The 24,746-nt window shown below is 42.4% G+C and overlaps 1 long non-coding RNA gene across 1 annotated transcript in view; it reads left to right on the top strand.

Moving 5' to 3' along the window:
• The window catches only part of LOC114097047 (uncharacterized), a 48,771-nt gene that overhangs the window by 19,182 nt on the left and 4,843 nt on the right, over nt 1–24,746 (top strand). The window contains exons 2-3 of the long non-coding RNA XR_003583537.2: nt 17,727–17,859; nt 24,419–24,454. This is a non-coding gene — a long non-coding RNA (uncharacterized lncRNA). The remainder of the gene's footprint in view (nt 1–17,726; nt 17,860–24,418; nt 24,455–24,746) is intronic.

Raw genomic sequence — 24,746 nt, 5'->3', positions numbered from 1 at the left:
TGGCCTCAGCTGATGCCTTTATGGGCTGAATGTCTGTGCTCCCCAAAAGTCATATGTGGAAGCCCTAATTCCTAATATAATGGTGTTGGAGGAGGGCTTTTGGGAGGTGATTAAGTTTAGGTGAAATCATGAGGGGGTTGCCTTCATGGAGCGATTAGTGACCTTATAAGAAGAATAATCTCTCTTTCTCTCTTCCCCCTCTCTCTCCCCCTCTCTCTCAACCCTTCTCTCTAAACATGAACCAAGGACAGGCCATGTGAGCACACAGAGAGAAGGTGGCTACGTATAAGGCAGGAAGCAGGTCCTTGCCTCACAACAGGTCTACTAGCACCTTGATCTTGGACTTCCCAATCTCTAGAAGTAAGAGAAATAAATCTATAACTTAAACTACCTAGTCTATGGTATTAAGTTGTGGCAGCCCAAGCCAACTAGGACACCTGTTGCATGAATAAAAAATAAATAAACCCCTGATTCGAGTGATGTTTGTTACTGCAACAGAACCTCAACTATACTGACTAATAAGAGTCCAAAGCCATTGATTTAGCTGCCATGCAACACTACCTGTTTACTTTCACTAGAAACTTCTTTATGATAACTAAATATCACCAGGCAAAACTTTCCAGTGTATTGCAATCCAAAACAAAAGAGGCCTCCAAAGAACCCAAAACAAGAACACAAAAGAACAGCAAACACCAAAACAGAACCCTTAGCACTTTGGTGTACCCATGAACTGCAGATGGCTTACTTTCTTCTTCACTTTGAAACAGAGCCTGAAGGAAGTGAGCCTCATGTTTAGAGGAGCAGCTCAGGGCTGGGATCTAAGCAGGCAGGCAGCTAGGCATCCCCACCTGCCAGGGGAGAGCAGTGTGCAGAGTTGTTCCTCCTCCTCTCCCTCCTCCCACCATCTCCGCACATCTCCAGAAGCCTCGTTTGCTTGAGGATATGAAAAGGCTAATTTGATTTGGGGCCAATTCTCCAGGCTCTGCTGGCTTCCCTGAAGATTCCCTTTGAAGACCAGCTCCTCTGAACTCTTCATCTTGGCCCCATTACAAGAGCCACATTCTGTCAGCTCTTTTAGAATTTTTCAAAGTGACTTCACTTTGATTTCCAGGGTGTCCCAGTTGTTCACAATTGTGAGGTGCACTGTGTCAGGGGAATCTGATTTCTTTTCTTTTCTTTCTTCCTTCCTTCCTTCCTTCCTTCCTTCCTTCCTTTCTTTCTTTCTTTCTTTCATCACTGACTTCTCCCTGTGACCCTCCTTGTCTCCACTTTAAACACCAACACCGACAAGGCACAGAGATGGCCAAGCAGCATCTGCATCATTAGATGACTTGAGAGATGGAGAAAAATCCTCTGACCAATAAATATTGAGTGTGTGCCTGCCATAACCCAGACACTGAGCCAGGAGACTTGGTACAACTGTGACCTCTTTTGGACATGGTCCCTGATGTATTGGACTTTACAGTCTGGTAGGGGAAGCATAAATAAATAAAGTGCTATCCAAAGAACATACAATTGTGAAAATGCCATTCGGGAATGGAATTGAAACTGGACCAAAAGGAGGGTGGAGGGGAAGAAACTCCAGCATTAGTTGGGGTCCCAAAAGAAGCAGTTGCCAAGATGGAGTCTATTACTGGGGACACCTAGGGAAAATAAAGGGGAAAAGCCATAGAAGGGAGATGAGGTTCCTGAGCTCAACATGAGTAAGGGAGAAAGGGAAAGAAGGAATCGGGTAGGAAGACCCTCAGACCAGGGGCTAGGGCCTGGCCCAGTGGTAAAGCCCTTGCCTAGCATGCTTGGTGCTCCAGGTTCCATCCCCAACACAACGAGAAAAAGGGGCTCAGATTGCAGCACCATCCAAAAGTGTTTGGCCAGTCTAATGCGGAGGTCTTTTGGGAGGTGGGTGGGGTACCAGAGATTGAACCCAAAGGTGCTTAACCCCTAGAGCCTTATCCTCAGCCCTTTTTATATTTTATTAAGAGACAATATCTCGCTAAGTTGCTGAGGCTGGCTTTGAACTTGCAATCCTCCTGCCCTAGCCTCCTGAGCCGCTGGGATTGCAGGCATGCGCCCCTGCGCCCAGCTAATGGGGAGTTCTTTTTTTTTTTTAAAGAGAGAGAGAGAGAGAGAATTTTAATATTTATTTTTTTAGTTTTCGGCGGACACAACATCTTTGTTTGTATGTGGTGCTGAGGATCGAACCCGGGCCACACGCATGCCAGGCGAGCGCGCTACTGCTTGAGCCACATCCTCAGCCCCTAATGGGGAGTTCTTGAGGCAGAGTTGCCCCTCAGAGAATCCTTTGTCCTGCAGAATGACCCTCGCAGAGCCCAGCCTGGCTGGGAGCAGCCACAGGAACCTTAGTCCCCATGAGAAAGCAGCAGTAGGTGGCATCAGCTGGGGAAGTCTGTAGCTTTTGTCCCCTGCAGCACATCTCAGAGACCAAAGGCATCTTTGACCACCATAGCCGACACCTTGTGCCTCTCCATGCAAGTGCAAGAAGCGGCCTCCATTGTTCTGTGATCCTTCCTCCCTGGGGGAAACTCAAAGAGGAAAATTAGTGATTCCCACCATAACCTCTGTCACTGCGCTGGTCTTGGGGCTGCACAGGAAGAACACCCTCTCTTCCTCCGCCATCCAACCAAGTTCTCCTTACCTTCAGCTCTCCCTGAATGGGAGAACCAAAGATCTAAGCAGATGGTACCCTTCTCAGGCCAGGGTCACCCCACGAGTTCATTCAGTACAGGGAGGGCCAGGAAGCCCCCTGCTATGGCTTAGATATGGCTTGAGGATGTACTCAAAGTTCTGTGCTCTGAGGCGTGGTCTCCAGTGTAGTAGTGTTGAGATGACAGGACCTTTAAGAGATGGGGCTTAGTTGAAGGGGGTTAGGTCATAGGGGACACCACCCCCAGAAGGGATTAATCCTGGTTGTACATAATAGATTATTTCTCGTAATAATGGGTTGTCATAGAGCAAGTTCAGCTCTTTCTTGCTTCCTGTCTCACATGTGATGTCTTCCACGTGCTCCTACCAGTGTGATGCCACCCGCCATGAGACTCTCACCAAAGAAGAGCAGATCTCAGTGCCATATTCTCAAACCTCCAGAACTGTGAGCTGAACAAACCTCCTTACTTTGTAAGTCACCCAGCCTCAGGTACTTTATTATAGCCACCCAACACAGATTGATACACTCCCAAGTGGATCACCTAGTTGAACAGATACTCCTCTCTGACCCTATTGTGTATAAGTAGTCTTCTCTCCTACTGATCCAGACCAGTTATGTCGCTTAGCCTGGTGATGCCCGTGTCTCCTGCTGAACACTAGGCACAGGGGTCCAAAATGTACTGGCACAGCTTGTGGTTCAACAGGACTTCTGCCATGGTGTAAGTCAAGAGTGCAACCCTCTGGGGACCAGGAACGACAACTCTGTAGAGCCTAGAGGTGTAGAGATGGGAGGCAGAAGATCTCCCTGTAGATCATGATGAAGATGGTCTGTGGGGTGGATCAGTTATATGGATCGGCAGACCATTCTACCTCTAGAGAGTGGTGCCAACTGAGACTGTCCCAGGAAAGGCCAAGCCATGACCAGCCCAACCCAGAGAAGTATCAAGCTGCATGAGGATGAACCATTTACCCCAGTTGGAACCATTACCTCTGGTCCCACCACAGCAGGTGCAAGCAGTATATTTTCTTGACTGCACAAGTACAACTTAAGCAATAAAAGTGATCTTAATTCTAATCGGTAGGGGTGGTGGTGGGTTTTTATTGGTGCTAGGGATGGAACTCAGGACCTCACACATGCCAGGCAATGCACTTCACCACCAAGCCACACCCCCATCCTAATTAGAAGAGTTTAAATGCACGTTTTCCACTGGTTTTTTAAAGTGTAAAACACTTCAAACAGTAGGGCTTGTATTAATAGAAGACAATTTGAGAAATCTTGGATTCATTTTAAATTCATCAAAATCCATCTACACACCATGGTAATTAAAATGTAAACTTGTTTAATAACTGAGGATATGTGGAATAAAGGCTGCATGGGGTAGAAGTTAAGCTCATGGTCTTATCTTTTCTGTTGTTGTTGTTGTTGTTGTGGTACTAGGGACTGAAACCCAGGAGCATTAACCACTGAGATACATTGCCAATGCTTTTTATTTTTTATTTTGAGACATGGTCTAGCTAAGCTGCTGAGGATGGCTTTGAACTTGAGATCCTCCTGCCTCAGACTCCTGAGTTGCTGGGATTACAAGCATGCACCACCATGCCCAGCAAGATCATGTCTTGACAACATGAAAGTAGAAAGAGAAATATTAGAAATGAGGAAGTGGGGTGCCGGGAGGCGGGAGAGAAGAGCAAAGGATAGGTAGGGAGGAGGGGAATGATAAAAATATGTTAGATTCATGTGCAGGTATGTCACAATGAAATCCATTATTCTATATAATTAACATGCACTTTAAAAAAGATGATGGTCTTGAGAATCAGGCAGTCAGTCCTGGTTCAGTCCCACCTGTGCCGTTCATTAGCTGCATGACTTGAGCTGTTATGTGACCTATGATGGAGGCTGGTACCTACTGTATATGTTTGCTGTGAGGGCATCACAAGCAACCACTACAGAGCCTGGGACATAGGACATGACTCTATGTAGCTTGTCACACAAGTTGTAGGATAAGAATCTTTAAAATTTCAAGAGCTCCATGTTCTACAATTTCTAACCACCTAGACAAATTTCAGGAAGTAATTTTGTACCATACCAACAAAGCCCACCTGCAAGTATTTGGTTATAGCATTAAACAATCTAATAACCTAGGCATATTGTGCCTCAGAAATGTTAACAGTATCAGTCAACATGCCATTGTTATTTATAAATAATAATAATAATTGATTATATATAAAAATTCTATGGCTTAGAAAGACAATGTAATTATTTAGCTGGTTGTTTACAACTCCCTTCAAGATGTCAAGTTCAAGAACTTTTACAGTACCCTTGAGGAAATTCTTTCCTAAGGTATAAATGACTCTGGAACATACACATTTGGGACGAGATGAACTGCTGAGCAAAGTGAGACTACATTTTCTCCAATCTCTGCAGTGAGAGGTTGAAAGGTTGATAGCTCCCCATGCTGCCTTGCTATGTGATCTCCCTCCCTCTTGTAGATACTCTTGGCATGTGATGTTATCCACCACGAGCAGCCAAAGGAACCCTCACCAGAGCCAGTGCCACACCATTTGGACTTTCAGCCTCCAAAACTGTGAGCTCAGTAAACCTCCTTTCTTTCTAAAGTACTCAGCCTCATGCATTTCATTTTATTATAGTATAAGGAAACAGACTAATACATACCACTATTTAATTCCAGAACATTTTCAACATCCCAAAAATAACCTGCATCCCTTTAAGCAGTCATGCCCCAATCCTCTCCCCTCTGGCCAGTGACAACCACTAATCCACTTTTGTCTTTGTGGATTTCATTATTCTGGACATTTCATGTAAACAAAAATCATATCATATGTGGCCTTTTGTGTCTGGCTTCTTTCACTTCAGCATGATGATGTCAAAGTTCATGAATGCTCTAGGATGTATCAGGGCTTCATTCCTTTCTATGTTCAAAAAAAGTACATGACAAGGATAAACCATATTCTATTTATCCTGGCCTCATGCAATGCCCAGCAAGTGCTCTATCACTGAGCCACATCCGCAGCCCATCACGAACAAATCATCATGTGGACATGTTTTCAGTTTTCGTAGGGAGTCACCTAATAGTACCATTTCCAGTGTGCATGGGAATTCTGTTTAAGTCTTGAGGAACTTTCATCATTTTATTATTTTACTATTTATTTATTTATTTATTTTGGTGCCCAAACCTGGGACTGAACATTATTTTATAATTTGCTATGGTTTTTATCTCAATCAAAAAAATCCCGTGTTTCCACAACCACCCAGCTTTCAAGGACAGATATCAATGTTTCCTAAAACGAATTTAAAGGAACAGCTAGTGTAAAAGATGTTCCATGAGTGAACGATTTCAAAAACCGGGTATGTAGCTCAGTGGCAGAGTGCTGGCCTAGCATACCCAAGGCCCTGGGTTCAGTTCCATCACCGAAAGAAAGATTTGCATGAAAAGGAGTTTGAGGAAACTATGCATGACACAAATTGCGCGTCTGTGTATTCAGTGTTCTGTGAGTGTCTGGTGTGCGGGTGGAAAGGGGCGGTGCCTGTCCTTCTGGGTCAGAAGACAGATCAACAAGAGAAAAGCATAACACATTTATTTAACTCAAGTTTTAAGTGGAACTTGGGAAAGGAAGACTCAAATACTTGGGGAAAACTGTGTATTTTTATAGTTAGATCTGATAAAGAATGCACAGCCATGTAGAAATGTATCTGGACTAAGGCCTGTGACCTAATGGGAACAGCCTGGGGGGAGCTGGTGAGGCCTGTGTTCAGGTTCTTCTTGGCCTCTATAAGTCACTCCTTCTTCCTGGGTATGGGGCAGAATCCCTCCAGAAGGAGGGTCTTATCATCTACAACCAGACAAAAGTAGGTGAGAAAATTCCTTTGTGGCTAGTTCCTATGCAGAAGGGTGGAGATGGTTGGAGTAATATTCTAGTTTCTGTGACTCACCTTGGGAAAGAGGTTATTCTGGTTTCTAAGAATTGCTTGGGGGTGGATAAGGAGAAAGACAGGTAAGAAACAAGAGGACAGAAGAAGGTCAGAGAGACTTCACCCCAGAGGCCTTCTCATCCCCAGCATGCCAAAGTGCCAGACTTCAGGGTGTCTCCTTTTGAACCCAGTACCTTCAACTGAGGATACTCTGGACCCCAGAGTTTCCCAAATGCATGTGACCATGGGCCTTTTTCACAGAACACCCATTAACTGAACTGGTGCTCTAAGGGACCTATTTGGGGACATGCTACGATATGCACACCTTAGGCTCAATGTGTGGGCACTTGTGACCAATCAGGATGTTTCTCCAGCACAAAAGATTCTCCCCTTTAATGAATCTCAGTGTCTTGGGGATGAGATAAGAGTTCTTTGTGGTTTTTTGGTTTTGTTTTTATGGTACTGGGGATTGAACCCAGAGTCTCACACAAGCCAGGCAAAGGCTCTACCACTGCGCCACACCCTCAGCCCTTTTTATTTTTTATCTTGAGAAAGAGTTTTGCTAAGTTGCCCAGACTGGCCTCGAACTTGAGATTCTCTTGCCTCAGTCTCCTGAGTCACTGGAATCACCAGTATGAGCCTCCACACCCCACAAGAGATACATTTAATAGAAATGTTTGCTTGTTTGGGTTCCTGGTGGTAACAGTGCCTAAGGTTAGTAAGCATGGGACTTCTCACATTCACAGGCCACTAAATTCCTCTTCCTTTACAGAGGTAAATTCCTTTCCCTTGTCTTCCATCTTGGGGTCTTGACCAAGCTGATTGGGCTCAGTGGAACATGCCTGCAATCCCAGTGACTTGGAGGCAGAGGCAGGAAGAGCACAAGTTCCAGGAGAGTCTGGGCAACTTAGAGAGACCCTGTCTCAAAATAAAAAATATAAAAAGGACTGGGGATGTAGCTCAGGGGTAAAGCGCTCCCTAGGTTCAGTCCCTGGTATTGCGGACAAAACAAAACAGTCCTGACCAAGACCATGGAGCTACTTCTGGATTTCTCAAAATAGGTGCTCAATCCTATCAAAATGAAAATGTTATCAGCAAGCTCTTCAAATACAGTGCTGACTTTGAAGAGTGGTATCACAAACCTTGGAATGTAGAAAGCCTTTCCCCTTTTGATATGTTTGCTTTAGTGATGGTGGTAACTAGATAACATTTTACTACCAGGGCCTAGAATATCTTGGTGAAATATCCACGGGAAAGGCAATGGTTGAGGACATGACAGTAAATACTTGCTACTTAACAAAGTGTTAATTTTCCTATACGATCTCCAATTAACTTACTAGGTGGATCGATCAACACCCCCATCAACCTAAGATACCCTGACTGATACCCACAGCAAGAAAGTGCCTGAGTGTTTATTCCTATTGAGTTGTGTGCACTTATTCCAAATGTTATTCGTGTGTGTTCCCAACATATTTATAGAATTCATATTTGTTATTATAATTATTTATGTAAATATCACATAGTGAAATATACATGCAAAACTAAGTTAAATATACATGAAAACTAAGTTAAATGCTTTGGAAAGACTTGATGTATCAATATTGTAGTCTATTTTTATAAGCCTCATAACCCTCTCAGGCTAAATACAAATAAATATTTACACCATCTTAAAAATGTATAAAATGCATTGAAGTATTAGGTTTTTGTTTTTGTTTTTGTTTTTGTTTTTTTGCAGTACTGGGGATCAAACCCAGGGTCTCACATGGCTGCAACCCCCCCCCCCAGTTTTTCATTAGAAATTTTAGAAAGCAACATGCCTTGTACTTTCTTTGACACACCTAACATTAGCAAAAATGCTTCACTATTTCTTTTTCCCCCAGGGAGCCCAAGTACTGAGTAAATCTTTAATTTTTCTATGACGTTTAGTACAATCATGCAGAGGATTGAAAAAATACAACAATAATAGCCATTATATGAGCAAGAATCACATCCTGCCTGAAAAGTACTTTGCAGAAAATTTATTGTAGTGCAATCAGCACTAAGACATACAACGGCAGAGGGTTCCCTAATTATGATGTTTTGTTTTTAACTTTAATAGAATTTTATACTTATAAAAAATATGTAAAAATAGTACAATGAATTCTATTAGGACTTTCAAGTGATAACATTTTGCATCTGCTTTACCATTCTACCTCCCTAGAGTACAGGGGCACCACCCGTCCACAGGGTATATACTCCAAGACCCCCGTGGACGCCTGAAATCTTAGAGCATATCAAAACCTGTAGTGCTGTTTTCTTTGCTTACACACCTATGATAAGGTTTAATTTATAACTTAGGCACAGTAAGAAATTGTTAATTTCTTACTGTGCCTAAGTTATAAATTAGGCACATTATAAATTATAACAATATACTGTAATAAGAATTATGTGAGTGTGGTCTCTCTTCCTCCCCGCCCCTCTCTCTCTCCCTCCCTTCCTTTTTCCCTCTCAAAATATTATTGTACTGTGTATATATAGGGTTTGGTAGTATTCATGATTGACAACAAGTAACTAAAGCCATAAAACCATAGAAAGAAAAACCACTGATAAGGGGAGACTACTATGCCTTTGTATGATTCTCATTTTTATGAATGATTTGGAAATAAAGATAGAGACATGATATTTCTTTCATACTTAAATACTTCAGTGTGTATTTCCTAAAATCAAGGGCATCTATTACATAGCCACAGTATAATTATCCAAAAATCAGGAAATTAATATTGCTACAATACTATCATCAAATATTATTTAAATTTCATCAATTTCCCATTAATGCCCTTTATAACATAAGAAAAAAATGTTCCCTGGTACAAGATCTGAACTTCATACAAAACGTCTATCTGGTCTCCTGGAATTAAGCATTGTTAGCTCTTCAATCATGGTCCTTTGTGATCTCCCCATTTCTTTTTCTTTTCTGTCACTGGAAATTGAACCCAGGAACTTGTCAATGGTAGGCAAGCTCTCTATCACTGAGCTACATCCTCAGCCATTTTCTTTTTTATTTCGAGACAGGGCCTTGGTAAGATGCCAAGGCTCTCCTCAAACTTGATGATCCTCCTGCTCAGTTTCCTGTATCACTGGAACTACAGGCAGGCACCACCATACACCAAGGACCTACAGCTACTGCTGAGATGGGTTCAGAAACAGACATATCACCAGGGGGGAAGTCATATCTCTCTCTCTCTCTCTCTCTCTCTCTCTCTCTCTCTCTCTCTCACACACACACACACACACACACACACACACACACACGGTGGGGGAAAATCAGCAGAATATTCTGCCTGAAAAGCTAGCTGCTTGTCTTAGTGCACTTCCTGCTGCTTTGCAGAATACAGAATACACAGACTGGGTGATTAAAGAAACAGAAATTTATTTCTCTTGGTTCTGGAGGCTGAGTAGTTCAAGATCAAGGGGTCCACATCTGGTAAGGTGATGAGCCCAGCCTAATTCCATCTTAAGATTGGGAACCATCTCATCACACAGTCATGAAAAATTAATTTCTGTGTTACTATAAGTCACTGAGATTTCTAAACTTGTTTGGAATTCCTGCACATGATCTGAAGTCACCCATGCCTGGCTCTCCTTGACCAGATAACAACCCTCTCTGAAACCTCAGCGGCACCTCATAAACCCTGACGTTGGGATCTGAATTTACTCCTTTCCTTGAAATATCATGCCACGTAGATCATTAACCTGCTATCTGCCTTTGTTTTATGCTTGTCAAAATCCTGTTATCTGTGAGTTCTCAAGACACCCCCCATTTGCAACTTTTTGTGCTATAAAACCTTGTTCCTGGAGAGCTAGAATGCTGATCTCTAGCCCAGGGTTGGGAGAGTCAGTTGCTGGTGACCAGCTTTCTATGTGTGCACAATACAAGCTTGCTTTAATATGATTTAAAATTGTAGTCCATGGTCTTTTCTTTGCATGGTGGTTCAACAGAGGGTCTTCTTGCTGTGTCATCCCATGGCAGAAGGCGGAAGGGCAAAAGCAAGAGAGAAATAGAGAGAGAGACCACGTATAAAGAGCCCACATATGTGATACCAGCATTAAGTCACTGGAGAGGATAGAGCTCTCGTGATCTGATCACCTCTTAAAGGTCATTTGGCATTGAGGATTAGTTTCTAACACATGAACTCCAGGGGCACATTCCAACTACAGCCCTGCCTCAATTGTCCCCTCCCAGGCCACAGAATATGAGCCAAAGCTTCTTCATCTCCTACCATTTAGGTGAGTTTCAGATCTTAATAACTAGTTGTTCATAGCATGCTCATCTTGCTGGGAGCACCTGGGCTAGCCTTCATATCAAGGTCTATCCATATTCCTGTTTTCAATCATTACTCCCTTCCTGGCTGAGCCTGTTTTTAAAGCTTTTCCAAACAAACAAAAGCAGTTGCAGAAAAGCAGCTGGCCACACCACAGTCTGATTCAGTGCTACTGAAAGTCTCACTTTGTGAAAGAAAACGTTTTTATAAGGAAAATTTTCCACCAATTCAGCCTTTCGCATCAATGAGAACCACCAAATGTATTAAACAGCGAAGGCTTTGGCAAGAGCTCTGAGTCAATAGGAAGGTAGTTATAATATTTAAATCCATTTCACTTATGGGCCTCTTTATAGTAGCTAATGGATATTCCCTTTACTCTGAACTTGATTCCACAAATCTATGTGCTATAATAAAATGATGAATATATGAATAATTTGCACACATTAAATTTCAGAATTGCTCTGATGTGTGTTCCCACCCATTTTAAGCATTTTTTTAAATTTCCTGATTAAGAGGATTTCAGAAATATAGAACACCAATTTTCAGAGCTATGATTAAAATGAATTCCTTTATTTCTATTTTTAAAATTACATCTCTGGTGCCACTGACACGATTTTGATATAAATGTGAACCTACATTAAATCTTTCACTTAATGTATTTTCTTTGTCTCTATAATGATATGCAAACCCATGCTTTCAAAATTGATGTCTTTTCCAAACTTCAACAGGCCTAAATGCCAGGCAAACCTTGTTTTATTTTTATCATTTTTGATAGTTGCTGGGTAAGCCAGCTCAGACTCATATTATAGAGCCTTGTGTTTCATATAACCTAACCCGAACAGAAATTAGCATTCACGAGAATGCTAGGATGTGACATGCTTTGCATTGATTCTTGGTCATTTTCGACATTGACCTGGTAAGGCAGGTGCTATATTACTAGCTTTGAACAGATCAGGAGACCGAGGCTGAGAGGCTACAGAGCTCACTCAAGGTCCAGAAACTAGTATGGGCAGTGGTTAAAGAGTTTAGGTTTAGAGCAGAAAATTAAGATCAGATCTATGTTAAAAAAGAAGGGAAAGAGCTAAGGCTATAGCTCAATGCTAGAGCATTTGCCAAGATACACAAGGCCCTGGAGTCAATGCCCAGAACTTACAAAGTAATAAAGTTTTTAAAAATTAAAAGTGAGAGGGAGGTGATGAACAGAAATGGAAGCCACAGAGGATATACAAAGCAACGAACACAGGGCAAGTTAAAGTGGATAAGCTGTTCTAGCTGACTGGACATGGGGGAATCAAAGGTATTTGGTGAGCATTTACTATATGCTCCATATACCACTGGGCACCAGGGATACAAATGATCATGAAATAAAACTCTTGTCAAGTAAGAGAAAAATCTAAGAAATAAAAAATAAGCAAACAAAATAATTACTAGCTGTATTCATTTTCTAGGTAACAAATTAGCCCAATTTGGTGGCTTAAAACCATGGGAATTTACTCTCTCACATCTCTGGAGGCCAAAAGTCTGCAACTAAGTGTTGGTGTGGTTCTTCCTTCCAGATGCTCTTGGGGAGTCCTTCCCTGTCTTTCCCAGCCTTTGACGGATACAGCAGTTCTTGGGTTTCTTGGCTTGTCCACATCCCTCCCCCCATCTCTGCTCCTGTATTTATATAGTGTCCTCCCCTGTGCCTACTTATGTCCAAACTTCCCTCTTCTTATGACACCAGTCATTAGCCTCCCCTAACCTGTGTGACCTGATTTTAACTGAATTACATCTGCAAACACCCCATTTCCAAGTAAGGTCACATTCACAGGTTCTAAGGGCTTAGGACTTAGACCTGCCCTTTTATAGAACATAATTCTACCCAGAACACCACCTGGGATAAATTATCAGACGGAAATGAAAGGGACACTTTCACTTAAGGGGGAACCTGCTCAGAGGAGCAGGGAAGATTTTATGTCAGGAGCTGCTGGCACAGAAACAAAGTCCTGAAAGAAGGGTGGAACTCCTCATAGTTCCTGTGGTAGTAGGCCCAGTGGGAGGAGCTGTGCTTGCAAATGCCCTGGGACTGGGTAGATCACAGTCATGGGTAGAAACTTGAAGAAAGAAGAGTTCCTGCAACAGAGTTCATCAGGAGAAGGTGGGCAGGACAAGCTTACATAGGACCCTGGAGACCAAGGGAGTTTAGATTTTTTTCCTATGGGAATTGGGAAAACAGCCATCAAAGAATTTTAAACAGAATAGTTATAGGATCAGATCTCATTTTTCTTTTTTCTTTTTCTTTTTTTGTACTGGGGATTGAACTCAGGGGCATCCGACCACTGAGCCACTCTCTATTTAAATAAAACACAAAATACCCCAGCCCTATTTTGTATTTTATTTACAGATAGGATCTCACTGAGTTGCTAAGCACCTCACCATTGCCAAAGCTGGCTTTGAACTCAAGATCCTCCTGTCTCAGCCTCCCGAGCTGCTCGGATTACAGGTGTGCACCACCGTGCCCAGCATATGATCTGTATTTTTAAAAGCTCACTCTGCTTGATTTGTGTGCGTGTTTAGGCCAGTGTGGCACACGCTAAGCGAGCACTCTTCCAGGGGCCCACACCCTCAGCCCTCATTCTGCCGGATTTGCGAGAACACATTTCTGTGGGAAAAGAGAGGAAGCTGTGGACAGACTGGACAGCTGCACCCCGCCCCCCCAGGTCAGGGGATGCAGTGGCTGAAGGGGGAAGGGGATGATGACACAAGAGCCATGCTACAGCATCAAAAGCTGTGGGATGTATTTATTTTGGAGTAAAATTAATAAGATTTACTGAAAGTTTTGAAATTATGTAAAGAAAATAAATTAGAACAATGGTGAATGATTGGATGTGGAGTTTGGGAGAGTGACAGGTGATGCCTACATTGGATATTTGAGAGCCCAGATGAAGAGTAGTGTCACAAATTCCCTGAAGGGACTGACCCATGTGGGAAGTCCCAGCTAGAAATCCCCCACCAAGGGACGCCTTAATTTAATGGGGCTAGGTGCAGACAGTGAAAAGTGAGATCCTGTCTGTGGTCATTATTTAACATTTAATATGAGAAGGCTGTCTTCCCTTTCCTGCATGGTGGCATTCAGTATCTCTCTCGGTGGCTCCGAGTCCTGATGAGGTGGCAGGGTGGACACAGCCACAGCCTCCACTTAGCATAGATGTCCGAGGCCACTCATTCAGTGTGACATGAGGTCATTCCAAAGGTCCAGTGTGATCTACCATGGAGTCAGAAGTCCCCCCCCTTATCTCTAGGAGTACCCCAAAGAGGCCACACATCTTTCCTTGCAAACACGCTGTCCCACCGGGAAGCTCCAATGCTCTATTGAACCTGGAAAAGTGACACTGGCTAACATTCATGTCACCTCTTGCCTGATCTTACTCCTCTTGAATGACCCATGAATCAAAAGAAAATCAAAAGATTGATAAGGGCTGGGGATTAACCCAGTGGCAGAGCTTTTGCTTAGTATGCTCAAGATCCTTGTTGGTTCAACTCCAGGATGGGGGGTGGTGGTTAAAAATGAATCAAAAGCTAAGAGCAAGGACCTTGGGGTGAGACAGTCCTGGATTCAAAATCCTGGCATCATGACTTGCTGGCTTCAAAGAGTCTCTTCCAGTTCCTCCTGGGCATAAAATGCCCATCTCTGGGGCACTGGAGGCTCCTGTGAGCCAGTATAGGTAGGGTCTCCTCTTAGCATAATAATACTCAGTAATACTCAGTAATACTAATTCTCAGTAATTGTGCCACCTAACTGAAGAGACAGGGCCATGATGAAACCCTCCCGGGGCAGTGGTCAGCATGTTATCCACCCCCACCCCCAGCGCCTGTACCCCTGCAATGAAGGCAGCTGAAGATGGACAGTGGGAGCCTGTCAAGAGCAGGAAAAGCTTTCAGGAACTGGCCCCGAGGAGGGTGGGAAGAGATTGAGGGCAGGCCCCAGGCAATGCCACGATCAAGTTCTGTTGCTCAGTTACTAGCCCTTCTGGGGATTGTGCTGGGAATCTTTTTCCATCCAGATAGTGACTGAGAACAGGACCCAGGGAGCAGTCATGTTTCAGATGCACCGTGGGTAAGCAGAAGGAGACCCCAAAGAGGTTCAAGCATCAGTTCTCCCACTCACAGGCCTATGAGCTTGTGTTCCTCTTCCCCACTTCCCCTCCCTGGCCAGATGGCCTCTGCGGGGAAATACAGAGGTCCACTGTGCTGCCCGATGCCCATCACATTGTATTCTAAAAATCCAACGCACCACAGGGGAGGATGCTGCCTAGTCTCATCACTAAGTCATGATAAATGTTTGAGATAATGGATAAGTATATTAATTTAATCATCACACAAAGCACTGAAACATCACACTGCACCCCATAAAGATGTGCAATTATTACCTGTCAATTAAGAAACTAATTTCATTTTTTTAAAAATCCCAGGAGGGAAGTACACATCAACATGGTTATTATTCTTAGAAGCAACATCCAAACAGAAGGAGGCAGAGGAAAGACCTGGACATATTAACAGACTGATGGCAATGTCCTGCCCACATTTTGAATGAATTAAAAAAAAAAAATTAAGATTCATGTTTCAGGCAGAGCTTTGGGATCTATGGGGACTTTTCATTGGACAAGAAAAGGCCTCGGGCTGGCTGACTCATCCATGTGAATGCTTGTTTTTCCTATCTGCAAAATGAGAGCAGGATTCCACCTAGGGCACATGGAGTGTGATTAAACATTTACCTCCAAGTGGCCTCTCAGGGATAGCTTTCCGATCAGCATGAGTGGGGAACTTTCCATTGCCTGTACCTGGAAGAACAGAGAAGAGAGATGGTGAATTTCTTATCCAAAGATTATGTCTTCTCTAAATTCTGAAATCTTTTAAGATGGAATAATTTGTTTCAAATAATATAGGAAAATAAAAAGTGGGTGGAAGTATTTATTAGAGAAGGTCAGCCCAAGTTGATGAGTGGGGGAACTTTTCTCTCAACCTATAAAAGTTACTTGTTTTTAAACACATAATATCTAATACCCACTATGTATCCAAAATCCTTTTAAAGATACTATACTTTGTAACCAAGCAATTCCACTCTAGGAAAAGCTGCAATGCAACATAGTGGAAAGAGTTGTGTGATTTAAAAGAACAATAATATGGAAGCCAGGCAAGGTTGTACAGGTCTGTAATCGCAGCTACTCAGGACTCTGAGGGAGGAGAATCTCAAGTTCAAGGCCAGTCTGGGCAACTTAGCAACTCCCTTGTCTCAAAATAAAAAATAAAAAGGGCTAAGGATTTAGCTCAGTGGTTGAGTGCCCCGAGGTTCTGTTTCAATCCTCAGTACAAAAAAAAAAAAAAAAAAAAAGACATGAAAGCAAATAATAACATAAGAAAAAAAATCACATTTCAAATTACAAAGAGATGACTTTTTCTGACACTTTTAAAAGGCTGCTTCAGATTAATAATTCCTACACACACACACACACACAAATAGTCCAATATATAAAAAAGAAATATGTGTATGTGTGCACAGATAAGCAAAATCACAATTTGATAACATATTCTAACAGAAATGAAAATTAATATAACCTTAGTGGAGAGAATTCAGCATTTATATATTGCTATATTGACTCTGCAATGCTGCTTCTAGCAATTTATTCCTTATGCATAAAACAAAAGATGAATGAGGTTATTCACTACGGCATTGTGTAAAAGACCGGAAACAACCTCCAAGCCCAGCAGTGGAGAGTGGCTAAACAAACTGTGATGAAATCCACTCAGCAGAAGCATGAACAGCGACCAGAAGTGACGGCGAGAAATTGAGCATGCCAGTCCAGTCCCAATCCTAGGCCAACCCTGAGAATCCAAAGGGAGCGAACTTGAACTCCCGGCCAATCTTTTCTAAATTCTAAGGAACAGATCTCAGTGACTCCAAAAAGCATTTGATTTGAGAAATTGTAAATTCTGAAGTAGATTTTTGTGTCCTAATATGGCAAGAGGGCCATAATACACTGTTAGAGGAGGAGGGTATGTCACAGAATGGTATTAAGGCATGATCCCATTTGCATCTCAAATTGAAATAGCGTGTATATATATTCAGATATGCATAAAAGAAAACTGGAAGAGATACCAGGCTGTTAAAGTGGTTATTAAGTGCCTTATGGTGTGCTAGGTGCTGAGAACATACAGATAAATAAGAAATCAGATTGGAAATTCCAGGAAGGAAGAGAAATTTTCTATTTTCTCTGCTCTATGCCCAGCGTCTGGCACATAATTCATATTCAATAAATATTTATGGGAGGGGAGGGAAGAAGGAAGAAAAGAAGGAGGGAGGAGAGAAGGATAAATAATAGTCCCTGCCCTCCAATTGCTCACAGTTGCTCACAGCCTGGTGTGGACAAGCCCGTGGGCAGAGTGCAGGGAATTCTGGGAGAAAGCACTCCAAGCTGGCAGGGGCATTGCAGACACTCCCCCTCTTCCTCGACAGCATCCTCCTGTCCATAGACATCATTTGCAAGTCTCTGGCCTTGGCCTTGAAGTCTTCAAACTTGAAGCTTACCCATCTTCAGGGAGCCCTCTTCTTGAGGACAAATGAGAAGCAGATTACTCAGGCAGAGCGAGGGCAGAAGTCCTGTAATGGACATACCTCCAAGCCGGATCTCAGGGAGCCGGAAGCTCTAGGGAAAGGACCCAGGCTGTCAACTGCCAGGAAAATTGACTTCACATAACTCACAAGTGACACCCAATGTCTCTCTAGGGAACTACATGGAAATCCTAAGTGGAGCGTTGCAGAAGAGCAAAACTAACTGGTCCTTTCCTTTCAGGGTTTTCCAGGGAGTTTGAGGTGGACTAAACGAGGAGGCCAGGCCAAGACTTTGTTAAAACCTCCTCAAAAGTGAGCACAAATCACGATGAACGGTGTTCTTCTCACAGTTGCTGTGTCTCTTCTCTGCCTGGGTGAGCTGCTGATAGTTTTGTTATCTGGGTTCTTCTGATTCTTTTCTGATAGCACTTGCTAAATTACAGTTGCATTCAAATGGCAGAAATGACAAAAGGAAAGGTAAATTTTCAGGAAAAAAAAAAACTTTACTGAGGTTAACATTTGAGCAAAATCCTAGAGTCCAACAGGTCCTGGAAAGAACGGACTCCTCCTCCTCCCAGCTCTGCAGACCTGGACACATTGCTGCAACTTGCTCAGCTTCAGTTTTCTCCCTGGTAAGATGGAGATTATGTCACCTCTTTTGCAAGATTGACAAGCAGATTAAACAAGATTACTAATGTGCACATAATAAAATAGAAAAAGCTCAGTGAGAGCTGGTGTCGTGACTAGTTACATCCTTCCACATTGTGTAGGTGAGAGAACTAAGGTCCAGAAGGGATGGTCAAGGCCATGGCTGGCCAACATGGGATTCAAATCCAGCCCACCTATCTTTAGAGTGCCCACTGTGGACATTTGGTCCATAGTAGCATCAATGTATTGTTGTTAAAACTACACAATTTTTCTGTAGCATCAATGACCTATTCAGGAGCAAGGACAATAAGAAGGTAGAATGCATTCATTGATAATCTACCAATAATTTAATCTTAATGGGAGGGCAACCACGCTAGTAAAAATAACCAATTATTTCCCTCTTTGTAAGTTATAGTGACTTTAAAATACTGTTGTGTTAATAATGGGCTGTTCTACCTACTGAAGTTTATCTATTACCTTTTATCTGCCTGTCATCTATTTAAATGAATGGCTGTTACAGAAGAATATGACCTAAAATTTTTCATCAAGTGCTGGGGTTGTGGCTCAGTGGTAGAGCATTTACCTAGTACATGCGAGGCCCTGGGTTCGATCCTCAACATCACATAAAAATAAATAAAATAAAGGTATTGTGTCCAACTACAACTAAAATTTTTCATCAAAAGAAGGTTATTTTCAGCTCCCATTGTTTAATACTTATCAGTTAGCATCACCCTATATTCATGGAGGGTTTTTTTTTTCTTCCTTCAATCTAAAATGCCTTTTCTCGTACACATGCACATTAATTTTCCAAATATACAGTGAACTCAAATTGGCTAACTGTGTACATTATGTTGGATCCTTATTTAGCATCTCTAATTCTGGACAACAAAGGCAACATGTGTTTCTTACAAATCAAATTGACAAGCTGTAGCATTTGTAGTGTATGAATTCATCATATGTAAGTCTATCTTATCATAATCACCACAAGTAATTAGTTTGGGTTAAAAAAAATGAACTGCATAAATGCTATGGTTTGAATGTGTCATCCTAAATTAATGTGTTGAACATTTTTCCCCAGTGTGGTTGCCTTGGAAGGTGAGGCCTTTTGGGAGGTGTTCAGGTTATGAGGATGTGATATTAAGGATCTAAGGGAGTAGATTCTTTCTCTTCTGCTCTTCTACCATGTGACGATGCAGTAAGTTGGCCCATCTCATATGTTGGCACCTTCATTTTGAAATTCCCCACCCAGAACTGTGAGAGAATAAACTTCTGTATTTCATAAATTTTTTTAAGACTACAAAATTAACAGTTTTAAAAATGGGCAAAGAAGCCCAACGTGGTGGCACAGGCCTGTTATCCCAGCAGTTTGGAAGCCTGAGACAGGAGAATCACAAGTTCAAAGGCAGACTCAGCAACAGCAAGGTGCTAAGCAATTCAGTGAGACCCTGTCTCTAAATGGGGCTGGTCCAGTGCCCCTGAGTTCAATCCCTAGTACCCCCCACAAGAAAAATGGACAAATAATCTGAAAAAAACATTTACCTAAGATGTACAAATGGTAAATAAACACATGAAAAGATTATCATTATCATTTAGCCATCAGAGAAGTGTAAATCTAACTACAAAGACTAACCTGTTTAGACCCATTAGGATAATCATTTTTTTAAAAAATAGGAAATAATTGTTACAATGATGTGGAAAAATCAGAACCCTCCTACGTGCTGTTGGGAGGTCAAATGATACATCACTGAGGAAAAGAAACCAGACATTCCTCAAAAGCTTAGACATAATGTCACCATGAGACTCAGAAATTCCACTCCTAGGTATAATTCCAAGAGATCTGAAAACGTGCACAAATGTTCATAGCAACATTTCTCTCTGGACTTTCATGACTCTCTGTTCATAACCCCAAAGTGGAAATCACCCACATGCCTATCGACTGATAATGGATAAATAAAATGTGGTCTTTCCATACAAAGATTATTTAGTCATCAAAAGGAATGAAGTGCTGATTCATGCTACAACGTGGATGGTCCATGAAAACATGGTGCTAAATGAGCAGAGGCAAAGTCAGAAGAACCACAGAGCGTAGGATCCCATTTATATAAAATGCTCAAAAGAGGCAACTCTATGAAGACGGACCAATTAGCACTACCTGGGTCTGGAGAGTAGGTACTAGAAGGAAATGGAGAGTGACTGCTCACGGACACAGGCTTTCTTTGGGGAGTGATGAAAATATTCTAAAATTGCTGGAGGTGGTGATTACATAACTCTGAATACTGAAAACCAGTGAATTGTTCAGTTGAAATGAGAGAGCTCACATAAGCATGACTTAACAACAGGGATGCATCCTGAAAACGCCTCGTCAGGCAATTGTGTCACTTGTGAACATGATGGAGTGTATTTATCCAAACCCAGATGCTATAGTGCACAGCGCCCCGGAGCTAGATGGAACAGCCTTTTGCTTCACTGTCCTGTGTGTGGTCGGTGGTTAACTGAAATGTCATCATGCAGCACAAGACTGTGAATTATAACTCAACAAAGCTGTTTTTGCAGAAAAGATTACATTCACAAATAGATTTTAAGGTCTTTGCTGCATAACTTACACACACCAGCTACTCCTTCCTGAGACACAGGCGTAGACTTGAAGTCACGGAAGCAGTGACTAAAGCAATTCCCTCAGGTCCCAGGACAGACCAGCTAGGAGCCAAGGACTGGATACTCAGTGACTCTCTGCATCCCAGCCTTGTACCAGAACCAGCAGGGAGCGAAGGGTGCACAGAAACTATTTGGACACAATGATGGTGGGTCTGTCCCCTAGGTACCTTGCTTAATTGCTCACACCTGTCTCCATGGCTATAGGCAGTGGTTTTACTATAATCAATGAAAGATCTGCATAGGTCATGCTTTCACTAAACAACTCAAATGTGTATAAGGGAGTCGTTGACATCATGTATTTGATTTTGGCTGGAAACACTCCTGTCCTATTTCTGGGACAATTCCCCCAAGGCTCTGGGGAGTTGGAGGAGGGGGGACATGTCTTCACTTTCACTCCTCACTCCCTCTTTACCATCAATTTACGTGCCAGAACCTGAGCCAAACTTAATGCCCAGAACCTTCTCCCCAGAGTCTGAGTGAAATGCCTCAAAGCATCAGAAAAGCAAAAGGGAAAGACCTTGGCTGATCGAGTAAGGAGACTCCTCCTCGCCTCTCCCAAAGGTTCTTCCTTCCTGTGTTAGAAGGCAGGGATGCTCTATCACACTCCTCCAGGGGACAAGATGCATGTAGTCAGTAGTCATCGTTCCTGTAGATGTTGCCCCCAGGAGAGGAAACTCTTGGGGAAGAAAAAAGCATCCTATGTTCATCTCCATCTTCATCAACACGATCCACCCTCTCTGCCTTCCAAGAGCAGCACTGACCATGCTGCCTGAGTCAGTGGGTAATCACTGTCTCCCCAACAGGATTGTAAACCAGTTGAGGACAGGAAGGACAACTTACTTTTCTTGGTATCTTCCACACAAATAGTTAGAAAACAAAACTTTAGACACATGGAGTGGTAGGATGAACGATGACCCCCAAAGATATCTACATCCTAATCCCAGAACCTGTGAATATTACCTTAGATGGGGAAAGAGGTTTTGCAGGACCTTGAGAGGGCAAACTATCATGGGTTATTCACCTGGGCCCGGTGCTATTGAAGCCAAAGATCTGAGATGAAACTCGATTCCTTGCTTCTGCCTGCAGGTAAGACTGGAGTTTCTCTGCTTCTGCTGATGGGTGGGGTCTGCCTAAGGTTGCAGGCCTCAGAGAAGTGTTGCAGCTCTTAACAGTGAGCCAAGCCCCCCAGAGCTGCAACAGACCCTCCAGGAGTTCAACCTCAATTTCTTCTTGTTATGTGAATTCAAAGAATGAAATCCATGGAGCAGGATGAGCCAGTCTAACAGTGAGATCTACTGATGACTACAAACAGGAACAGCACTCTTTGCAGCCACAGGGCCAGAAAAGACCCAGGTGTTCTTCCTCTGAATACTAGTCTAGGGGTTTATATAGCCCTTGGGTCACAGCCATTGGTCCAAACTTTCGCTAATTAGGGTTTTTAAAAAGGACCAATGCTACAGTCCACATTTATGCTAATTAGGATTCGGAAACACACTAAGGCTATCAGTCAACTCTCAAGTCCCAACTTCCATTCAGGTCTGCCCTACTCCCATGTTTTTTCTTACAGGTCAGGAAGTGGGAGATTGAGGTCATGGGATGGTCTGTGTTTGCAGGTTCCAGGCTGCAGGACTGTACAAGCTATGCACAGACCTGGCCACCAAAGGGTGACAGGTTCGTGTGCCTTGGCCTTCAGCAACTGGCCCGCCTGCCGAGTTTGCATAGTGGGCTCCATGCAGCCCAGGCCATGCTTGCCCCTGTGCTGGACCCTTCAGGCCACCATTCTGGGGCTCCATTGCCGGGCTGCTCCACTGCTTCTCGGCAGGGAACAGTAGGCCAGCTGCAGGCTTGGCAGCCAGGGAGCCTGTCACAATCACAAGGATTGCAAGAGGAAGGAAGGCTGCTCAGAGTCAGAGGAGGTGTGACAGTGCTTATGATGTGGGACCACAAGCCAAGGAATTGAGGCAGCCTTTAGAAGCCAGAAAAGGCAAGGAAATACATTTATTGTCCCAGAGCTTCCAGAAGGAACACAGCCCTGCCAAAGGTTTGGACATCTGATCTCTGGAGCTGTAAGAAAATAAATATGAGTTGTTTTAAATCATGAAGTACGTGATAATTTGTTATGGTGGCAGCAATCAGACATAAATACACATGGTCCCTTCTTCTTCTCCCTCCTCCTCCTCCTCATCATCATGGTGAATACTGATTGAGTTTGCTGATACAGTCTTCATTAAAATGAGTGACTGCAAGTAACAGTTGTTACCCTTATTTTACAGATGAGGAAACAGATTCAGAGAGGCTACATCATGGAAATACAGTTGCAAGCAGAAGAAAATAAGTCTAGCTAAAGCAAGCCAGAAAGCTGGGGATTGTGGGGAGGGCTAACCACATAACTGTCCATGACTCTCAGGTCCCCCAGTACACCTTTCCTTTGAGCATCTACTCTTGTTAGTGAAATATTTGTTGAGTGCCTACTGCAAGCCAAGCACTGTGCTAAGTGCTGAGGAAGCAAAAACCCAGACAGAATTCCTGCTCATGTGATGCCTGATGCCCACAGCCAAGGGCGAAGGCAAAGCCCTCTAGTCGTCACCCTGAAAGAGAGGCAACTCAGCTGCGCTGAGGACTATGAACCAGAAATGGCGTGAACACAAATGACAGGCAGCAGAGGTGAAGTGACACATGAGCAGCAAGCCAGGGTCACTGGGTATTCAGAGCTGGAGGGAGAAGGTCACCACCTCCTTGCTGGTGTCTCAGATACATGTATGGTTTCATTCCCTCTTGATCTCCTGGCCCCATATGTAGTACTGCTACTGGGAAGATCGTACAGCCATACCACGTGGGCTTCCAGAGACACCCAGGCTGCTTTGGATGACATTCTGTTATTTTTTTTCACTGTAGTAAGATAGGTAGGTAAGTAGATAAATATTTATATGTATATGTCTTATGTAATATATATATGCACAAATATATGTATATAAAATACAACAGATACAATTATGTACACAAAAAGTATTTGATACAATGTATGATGATTATGATTTTTTAATATTTATTTTTTAGTTGTAGTTGGACACATTACCTTTATTTTATTTATTTTTATGTGGTGGTAAGGATTGAACCCAGGGCCTTGCACATGCTAGGCAAACACTCTACTGCTGAGCTACAACCCCCACCCAAATGATTATTAAATATGCATATAATATAAAGATGTATATAATTATATCTGTTATATTTTACTAACATTATATGCACATACTATACAATGTGTTAATATATAACATGTATACATTATATAAAACCATATGTGTATATTATACATATCATGTATATATGCACATATAACATGTATATTGTATAAAATATGTAATATGTATATGTTGCATATATAACATGTATATATTACGTATACATATGTAGATTGCATGCAGATATAAGTATATAACATATATTTATATCATTATATTATATGTATAACATGTGTATGCATATATAATATATGCACGTGTAATATGAGTATATATTATGTGCACATTATATGTATATGTGTACATATCCTGTGCATATTATATGTATATATGTCTACATATAAACAAAATATGCCACTTTAATCTTTTCCTTTTTTCTTTTTGGCAGTAATGGGAATGGAACTCAGTGCCTTGCACATGCTAGGTGAGTGCTCTACCATCGAACTATACCCCCAATCCCATTTTGGCCATTTCTTTTTTTTTTTAATATTTTATTTTTTGGTTATAGATGGACACAATATCTTTATTTTATTTTTATTTGGTGCTGAGGATCAAACCCAGGACCTCGCATGTGCTAGACGAGTGCTCTACTGCTGAGCCACAACCCAGCCCCATTTTGGCCATTTCTAAGTGTACAATTTGGTGGCATTAATTACAGTCACAATGTTGTATAACCATCCCCACTATTTTCAGAATTCTTCATCACCCCAAACCCA

Source organism: Marmota flaviventris, chromosome 19 (assembly GCF_047511675.1).
Source record: "Marmota flaviventris isolate mMarFla1 chromosome 19, mMarFla1.hap1, whole genome shotgun sequence".
Taxonomy (NCBI): domain Eukaryota; kingdom Metazoa; phylum Chordata; class Mammalia; order Rodentia; family Sciuridae; genus Marmota; species Marmota flaviventris.
This window is presented reverse-complemented; position numbering and strand designations above follow the sequence as displayed.